Genomic DNA, 9369 nt, shown 5'->3' with positions numbered 1-9369 from the left:
GGGTTATCACCCATTTTCCCAAAATCCCAAAATAAAACAGTACAATTAGGTTTACTGTTTTTCTAATGTCATGGGTCTAATTGAGCCCATTTCCCTACTCTAATCCTCTCCTGGTACGGTCCCAACATGAATTAGGGTTTCTAGAGAAACCCCCAAATTACAGATAAATTAGGGTTAGTGATACTCACCCAAATCGAGGAAATTTCTTCCATGTAGTCTCGACCCATGCTTCCTCTGACCTTCCTGGTCTTCTCGGCTGCTTCAATTTCTGTCTCTAACCTCACCTATTTCATCAACTTCTAAACTAGGGTTTTCGGGTTGAGAAGTTGATGTAATAGATGGCTAGAGAAGAAGGGGACGTGATGGTGGTATCTGCTACGGTCGGGGAAGAAGTGATGGTGGTGGAGAAGGCGAGGTAGTGACAGTTTGCAGAGACAGGGCATGGAGGTGGTGGTGGTTCTGCAACTGATTTTGGGAGAAGGGGAAGAAGCTCGACTGTTTTGGGAGAAAGGAAGTGTTTGTTTGGGTATAGGGTATCGGGTTCTACGGTGTGAAGCGGGGATAGCGCGGTTTGATGATCTGCGACAAGGAGCGATGGATGGGAAGATGGTAGGTGGATCCAACGGCGATACGGAGGTAAGCGTGGAGCGACCGTCGGATGAAGGGATGTAGCAAAACGGACGACCCAAGATGGAGATGGGCGTTGCGATGTAAAGCGGGGGCTTCGGAGTTTGATGTGCGATGATGGAGCGACCGTAGGATGCTGAGATGCTTCGATCTGACGGTTGAAATCCGAGATGGGCTTGGATAGTGGAAATGTGTTTGAGTAAGGGTTTTGGGCCTTGGGTATGCCAAGCCCATATCTTCTTTAAGGACAATTCTTCTTCTTCAAGCCCATTTCTAGCCTTTTGGTCTTGTGCACACCATTCTTCGCGGCTTCCTTGTGTAATTCCTCCCGGCTTTTCACTACTTTTCTGCTCTTTTCCGCTCTGCTATTCATCCAAACTTTATTTATTACCTAAAAATGCAAAATTAAGTAAGAAAAATATTTATTCTTGAAAACAATGAAAATACAGAATATGGGATAAAATGTAGAATTAATGCACAAAAGATGAGTTAAATGCCAACAAAAAGGGATAAATATATACAATATTTGGCACTCATCAAATACCCCCAAACCTGAATTTTACTTGTCCTCAAGTAAAACAAAACTAAGGAAATCCTACCTATACCACTGTCGCTGGTCTCTCGAATGCATTTAGCGTATGCACTAAGCCTTTTAAACCACTAAGTGTCCCTAGTGGACGAGTTGAAGTCTCGTGAAGGTTTGCTTAGAACGTACCTACAAAGTTCTAGGTCAAAATATAAGCTCAGATTCCATCAAATGTGACATGTGCAAGTCAGTTAAGCTCACAGCAAAATGGAGATGTCAATCTAGCTATCGAAGGCACAATCCTAGCACTGATAACAAATAAAGACATGTGATAAGAGTGTAAAGTGTATCTACACATGTGTAAAGAAAGATCGGATGTTATGACTACTAATCACCAAGAGAGAGTTTCTCAGGCTAAGAACCAAGGTCGAAATCTAGCTAGCTGTCCGGACTTTACGAGAATTGTGAATGAGTTGGAGGTATTTCACAATTACTCGCGTTGTACATCAATGGCATACACCCTCCTTGCTTATTACAATGAAACAACAAAATGACTCTTTACATGACTCTTATTTACATTGACTATTCTCTTTTTATTTTTGGAACAAGAGATGATGGAATTGATAAATACTTGATTTTTTTGGAAACACTTTTGATACATGTACAAAAGGAAACAAAAGATTACATGACACTTTGCAAGAGGTAGCCCTTTTTGATGCACCCAGTTAAATTCGATGGTTGTCTTTCTTAATGTAACCTCCACCTTCTATCCCAACCAACCAAAGAACAAGCTAGTCAAGTTTCGTTCAGTATTCTAAAGTGATTGGCAATCGTAACTTCCTATCAAACACCTTGAAGATCGAGGACATACATGTATTGGTAGATCGTGCGCGTGCAAATTTCTTATCACTATGTGAATTGTGCTAGAATCAGGGTGCCTAAATATCTAGACTAAGACTCCTAATAAAAATACATATTTGCACAAGAGTCAACATTTCAAGGTAAATGAGCTCCATTTTTATGATTTTTCATTTTTTAATTTTTTTTTTTTTCAATTTTGATTTTTCAATTTTTTTCAAAAAGAAGGAGGAGTTCGTTTTCAATTATGGCAAATTATCAAAGTATCTACTCTATACCCCCAAACCTAAACTAAACATTGTCCTCAATGTTTCAAAATATGGAAAGAATTATAAAACAATATATGAAGAGGAACATGCTGAGTAGAGTAAAAGGAGAGAGAATACCCGATTTCGGCGAAAGCAGAATTAAAACTCCGTTATTCACGGCAAGAATCCAACATATGTCAGCCGAGATCATATTGGATTTAGCAAAATATATACAAAAGGAACAAAAGGGTTTTTAAGAAATTTTAGCTACTGGATTATATACAAAAAATTCACCATACACCAAAAGTCTAAAGAGTTGAGGATCAACCCAAAAACTTGATGGGCCCGGGGAAGCGTATAAATTTGAAGCGAAATGAAACGCGGGCCTACAGTAATACCGCAAGTGCACGGTCGTCAGTTGTAGCTCGTGCAAGTACGGGTCGATCCACAGAGACTGGGTGTGTTTTGGAGTTTTCTAGCTATTTTTGGGTTCTAAATTGCTATTGGGCTTTTGAGTTAAGGTGATAACAATGGGCTATGGGCTTTGGTTAACTGTGAACTTGGGCTCAGGCTCAAACAATGAACTGGACTGGGCCTGAAGTGACTTGGGCTTTTAGCCTTTGGCTATAACCTTAAGAATTTACAGTGGGCTTTTGTGACAGAAAATAGAATTGAATTTGGACAGTGAACAGAATCAAAAGTAAACAGTAACTATGAACAAAATGAACTAAACAGAACAAAAGTAAACAGATCAATGAAACTAAACAGAATGGAACAAAGTGAAATTAAACAAAAGCAAAACAATGAAACTAAACAGAATGGAAGTGAAACTAAACAATGAGACTAAACAGAAAACAAAAGCAAAACAGAGTGGAACAAAGTAAAAGTTAAGGTGACAATGAAAGTGACAAAATGTGAGACAATGAACAAGTAAACTAAAAAAATATCAAAGAAACTACTAGGTGATGACAGCGACTGGAAACAGTTACATACCAAGGCCTAAGCCAAGGGCAGTGAAGATGAGAAGCTAACAGTGGTGACAATGCAAGGCCAAGGCAGTGGCTCTAGGCATACTACTAGAGTGGGAAGAGAACTAGTTTGCTCACAGTCACTAGTGAGCACTAGTTTCTCCCCACTGCTCAATCAACACAATGCTCTAAAGGCTTTAGCCTAACATTCACACAAAACAGTAAACATGAGTGATGAAAGAACACTAGGATGTTGAATCCACCATTAACCTAGGGGATATTCTACTCACAGCTAAAATAGTTACCAAAGTACTAATTGTCTGATTAAAGTACAACTAGTCTAAGGGCTTAACAACATTGGACATGAGCTGCACATGATGAAGACTATCTTATTGATTCATGGTTTCATCTAGTCCTAGCATTTGAGGTTTAGAACATACATAACAAGAACATTACAGAACATGATACAAACATTACAGAAACATAACATAACAGGAATATGGGAGTGACAGCAAAGAACAAACATAACAAAACAGTGGAGTTCATAACAGGAACAACACATAACAACATCACAGTGACATAAAATGGAGAAAATCAAAACATTAAAATGGATAAACAGTGAACAGCAAAATGAACATTTAACAGAACTAAGTTCTGGACGCCGGCTATTCCAGGCATATCCTCTCACACACACCCTCCAGTTCTATTTATACCCAAAACATCAAATTAGGGTTATCACCCATTTTCCCAAAATCCCAAAATAAAACAGTACAATTAGGTTTACTGTTTTTCTAATGTCATGGGTCTAATTGAGCCCATTTCCCTACTCTAATCCTCTCCTGGTACGGTCCCAACATGAATTAGGGTTTCTAGAGAAACCCCCAAATTACAGAGAAATTAGGGTTAGTGATACTCACCCAAATCGAGGAAATTTCTTCCATGTAGTCTCGACCCATGCTTCCTCTGACCTTCCTGCTCTTCTCGGCTGCTTCAATTTCTGTCTCTAACCTCACCTATTTCATCAACTTCTAAACTAGGGTTTTCGGGTTGAGAAGTTGATGTAATAGATGGCTAGAGAAGAAGGGGACGTGATGGTGGTGGAAAAGGCGAGGTAGTGACAGTTTGCAGAGACAGGGTATGGAGGTGGTGGTGGTTCTGCAACTGATTTTGGGAGAAGGGGAAGAAGCTCGACTGTTTTGGGAGAAAGGAAGTGTTTGTTTGGGTATAGGGTATCGGGTTCTACGGTGTGAAGCGGGGATAGCGCGGTTTGATGATCTGCGACAAGGAGCGATGGATGGGAAGATGGTAGGTGGATCCAACGGCGATACGGAGGTAAGCGTGGAGCGACCGTCGGATGAAGGGATGTAGCAAAACGGACGACCCAAGATGGAGATGGGCGTTGCGATGTAAAGCGGGGGCTTCGGAGTTTGATGTGCGATGATGGAGCGACCGTAGGATGCTGAGATGCTTCGATCTGACGGCTGAAATCCGAGACGGGCTTGGATAGTGGAAATGTGTTTGAGTAAGGGTTTTGGGCCTTGGGTATGCCAAGCCCATATCTTCTTTAAGGACAATTCTTCTTCTTCAAGCCCACTTCTAGCCTTTTGGTCTTGTGCACAACATTCTTCGTGGCTTCCTTGTGTAATTCCTCCCGGCTTTTCACTACTTTTCTGCTCTTTTCCGCTCCGCTATTCATCCAAACTTTATTTATTACCTAAAAATGCAAAATTAATTAATAAAAATATTTATTCTTGAAAACAAAGAAAATACAGAATATGGGATAAAATGTAGAATTAATGCACAAAAGATGACTTAAATGCCAACAAAAAGGGATAAACATATACAATATTTGGCACTCATCAAATACCCCCAAACCTGAATTTTACTTGTCCTCAAGTAAAACAAAACTAAGGAAATCCTACCTATACCACTGTCGCTGGTCTCTCGAATGCATTTAGCGTATGCACTAAGCCTTTTAAACCACTAAGTGTCCCTAGTGGACGAGTTGAAGTCTCGTGAAGGTTTGCTTAGAACGTACCTACAAAGTTCTAGGTCAAAATATAAGCTCAGATTCCATCAAATGTGACATGTGCAAGTCAGTTAAGCTCACAGCAAAATGGAGATGTCAATCTAGCTATCGAAGGCACAATCCTAGCACTGATAACAAATAAAGACATGTGATAAGAGTGTAAAGTGTATCTACACATGTGTAAAGAAAGATCGGATGTTATGACTACTAATCACCAAGAGATAGTTTCTCAGGCTAAGAACCAAGGTCGAAATCTAGCTAGCTGTCCGGACTTTACGAGAATTGTGAATGAGTTGGAGGTATTTCACAATTACTCGCGTTGTACATCAATGGCATACACCCTTCCTTGCTTATTACAATAAAACAAAAGATGACTCTTTACAAGACTCTTATTTACATTGACTACTCTCTTTTATTTTTGGAACAAGAGAGGATGGAATTGATAAATACTTGATTTTTTTTTATTTTTTTTTTGTAGCTAAAAATTGATTTTTACATATGGTAGCTCTTTTGATACATAACAAAAAGAAACAAAAAATTACATGACACTTTGCAAGAGGTAGCCCTTTTTGATGCACCCAGTTAAATTCGATGGTTGTTTTTCTTAATGTAACCTCCACCTTCTATCCCAACCAACCAAAGAACAAGCTAGTCAAGTTTAGTTCAGTATTCTAAAGTGATTGGCAATCGTAACTTCCTATCAAACACCTTGAAGATCGAGGCCATACATGTATTGGTAGATCGTGCGCGTGCAAATTTCTTATCACTATGTGAATTGTGCTAGAATCAGGGTGCCTAAATATCTAGACTAAGACTCCTAATAAAAATACATATTTGCACAAGAGTCAACATTTCAAGGTAAATGAGCTCCATTTTTATGATTTTTCATTTTTTAATTTTTTTTTTTTTTTGGAATTTTTCAATTTTTTCAAAAAGATGGAGTTTTGTTTTCAATTATGGCAAATTATCAAAGTATCTACTCTATACCCCCAAACCTAAACTAAACATTGTCCTCAATGTTTAAAAATATGGAAAGAATTATAAAACAATATATGAAGAGGAACATGCTGAGTAGAGTAAAAGGAGAGAGAATACCCGATTGTACGGCGAAAGCTCGATTAAAACTCCGTTATTCAAGGCAAAAATCCATCATATTAGGAGTCACAATGGATGAGCACAAAATATATACAAAAGGAAATTTAACTAACACATTATCTACAAGAAAATTTGGTTTTTAATGGGATTGGACTTTTTGGGAAAAATTTGGTTTTGTCGGGAGACATTTGGTTTTGATGGGAAAAAGAAAAATTTTGGTTTTTAGGGAAACATTTGGAAAACTTTTTGGTTATTTAGGGAAAGAGTGGACCAGTTTAGTCCACATAGACCGGGTCCTCCAGGTTGGTTGTTTCAATGTCGGGTGGAAATGGTTCAAGGAATGGCTTCAATCTCTGCCCATTTACTTTGAAAATGTTCTTGTTGGAGACATCTTCTAGCTCCACAGCTCCATGAGGAAAAACTGTGCGTACTAGGTACGGACCCTTCCATCTGGAACGCAGTTTTCCCGGAAAAAGATGTAATCGGGAGTCATACAGCAAGACTTTCTGACCAGGAGTGAAGGATTTGCGCAGAATACGCTTATCATGAAACATCTTCATCTTCTGTTTATATAACTTGGCACTGTCATAAGCCTCATTTCTCAATTCTTCTAACTCGTTGAGTTGAAGTTTCCTTTGAATTCCAGCTTCGTCCAGAGAGAAGTTCAGCTCTTTGATTGCCCAGTAGGCACGATGTTCTAATTCCACAGGTAGATGGCACGACTTTCCATACACTAGACGATAGGGGGACATGCCAATTGGTGTCTTATAAGCTGTTCTAAAGGCCCACAAAGCATCATTCAATCTTAATGACCAATCTTTCCTAGACGGGTTAACTGTCTTCTCGAGAATGTGCTTAATTTCCCTATTAGAAACTTCTACTTGTCCACTCGTCTGAGGGTGGTACGGAGTAGCAACCTTGTGAGTTATGCCATACTTGCGTACTAAAGACTCAAAGTACTTGTTACGAAAATGTGAACCGCCGTCACTGATGATAGCTCTAGGGGTACCAAAACGTGCAAATATGTTTTCCTTTAGAAATGAAAGTACCACCTTGTGGTCATTTGTTCTGGTTGCTATGGCTTCTACCCACTTAGAAACGTAATCAACTGCGACTAGGATGTACAATATACCGTCAGAAATAGGGAATGGACCCATGAAGTCGATCCCCCAAACATCAAAAATCTCCACAATCAAAATGGGGTTCAATGGCATCATGTTTCTCCTCGAAATGCTTCCTAGCTTTTGACAGCGTTCACAAGCAACACAATAATCATGGAAATCCTTGAACAATGATGGCCAATAGAATCCACACTGCAAGATATTTGCAGCGGTTTTCTTGGCACTGAAATGGCCTCCACATGCTTGGTCATGACAGAAAGATATCACATCTTTCTGTGCGGTGTTGGGGACACATCTCCTAATGATTTGGTCCCGGCAGTACTTAAACAAATATGGGTCATCCCAAAGGAAATGTTTAACTTCAGCCAAAAACTTATAGCGGTCTTGTCTCGACCAATGTGAGGGCATCCTACCTTCAGCAAGGTAGTTAACGATGTCGGCAAACCAAGGAAGGTTTGACACAGACATCAATTGCTCATCAGGAAATGATTCTCTGATTAGCATGGACTCATCAATAGACTCAATGGTTAATCTAGACAAATGATCAGCAACCACATTCTCACAACCTTTCTTATCACGGATTTCGAGATCGAATTCCTGTAATAAGAGTATCCATCGAATAAGGCGAGCTTTAGAATCCTTCTTGGAAAGAAGATACTTCAAAGCCGCATGGTCAGTGTATATGATGATCTTAGATCCTATGAGATAAGATCTAAACTTGTCTAATGCGAAAACGACATCAAGCAATTCCTTCTCGGTAGTTGTGTAATTGAGTTGAGTATCATTAAGGGTTTTGCTAGCGTAGTATATCACGTATGGTAGTCTATCAACACGCTGTCCTAAAACAGCACCAACAGCATAATCAGAGGCATCACACATGAGTTCAAACGGTAGTTCCCAGTTGGGTGGTCGGACTATAGGAGCGGCGGTGAGAAGAGTTTTTAATTCCTCCCAAGCTTTCACACAAGCATCATCGAAATTGAAGGTAACATCTTTGGCGAGTAGACTACACAGAGGTCTTGAGATTTTGCTAAAGTCTTTGATGAATCGCCGGTAAAAACCAGCATGACCTAAAAATGATCGAATTTCCCTCACAGAGCGGGGTTTTGTTAAATGTCGGATGAGGTCTACTTTAGCTTTATCTACTTCAATGCATTTTTCCGAGATGATGTGTCCTAGAACTATTCCTGAATTCACCATAAAATGGCACTTTTCCCAATTTAGAACAAGGTTCCTTTTCTTACATCTGGACAGCACAAGGGTAAGATGTCTTAAACATTTATCAAACGAAGAACCGAACACGGAGAAATCATCCATGAAGATCTCGAGAAAACTATCTATCATGTCAGAAAAAATGCTCATCATGCATCGCTGAAAAGTAGCAGGTGCATTACACAAGCCAAAGGGCATGCGTCTATAAGCAAATGTCCCAAAGGGACACGTGAACGTAGTTTTTTCCTGATCTTCTGGTGCAATGTGGATTTGGTTATAACCGGAAAAGCCATCTAGAAAACAGTAGTGACTGTGTCCAGACACACGTTCTAGCATTTGGTCTATGAAAGGGAGTGGGAAGTGATCCTTCCTAGTTACTGTGTTCAACTTTCTGTAGTCGATACATACTCGCCATCCTGTGGTTGTACGTGAAGGGACTAACTCATTCTTGTCGTTCTGAACTACAGTAATGCCTGACTTCTTAGGCACAACTTGAATGGGACTAACCCATTTACTATCTGGTATTGGGTATATGATACCCGCATCAAGTAGTTTCAGGATTTCTCCTTTGACTACATCTCTCATGTTAGGATTAAGTCTCCTTTGCATTTCCCTAGATGGTTTGGCATTCTCTTCGAGATTAATGTGGTGCATGCAAATGGTGGGGCTTATTCCTTTGAGGTCT

Source organism: Papaver somniferum, chromosome 10, assembly GCF_003573695.1.
Source record: "Papaver somniferum cultivar HN1 chromosome 10, ASM357369v1, whole genome shotgun sequence".
NCBI classification, from domain to species: domain Eukaryota; kingdom Viridiplantae; phylum Streptophyta; class Magnoliopsida; order Ranunculales; family Papaveraceae; genus Papaver; species Papaver somniferum.
The sequence above is the reverse complement of the archived record's forward strand: the minus strand, read 5'-3'. Positions refer to the sequence as shown.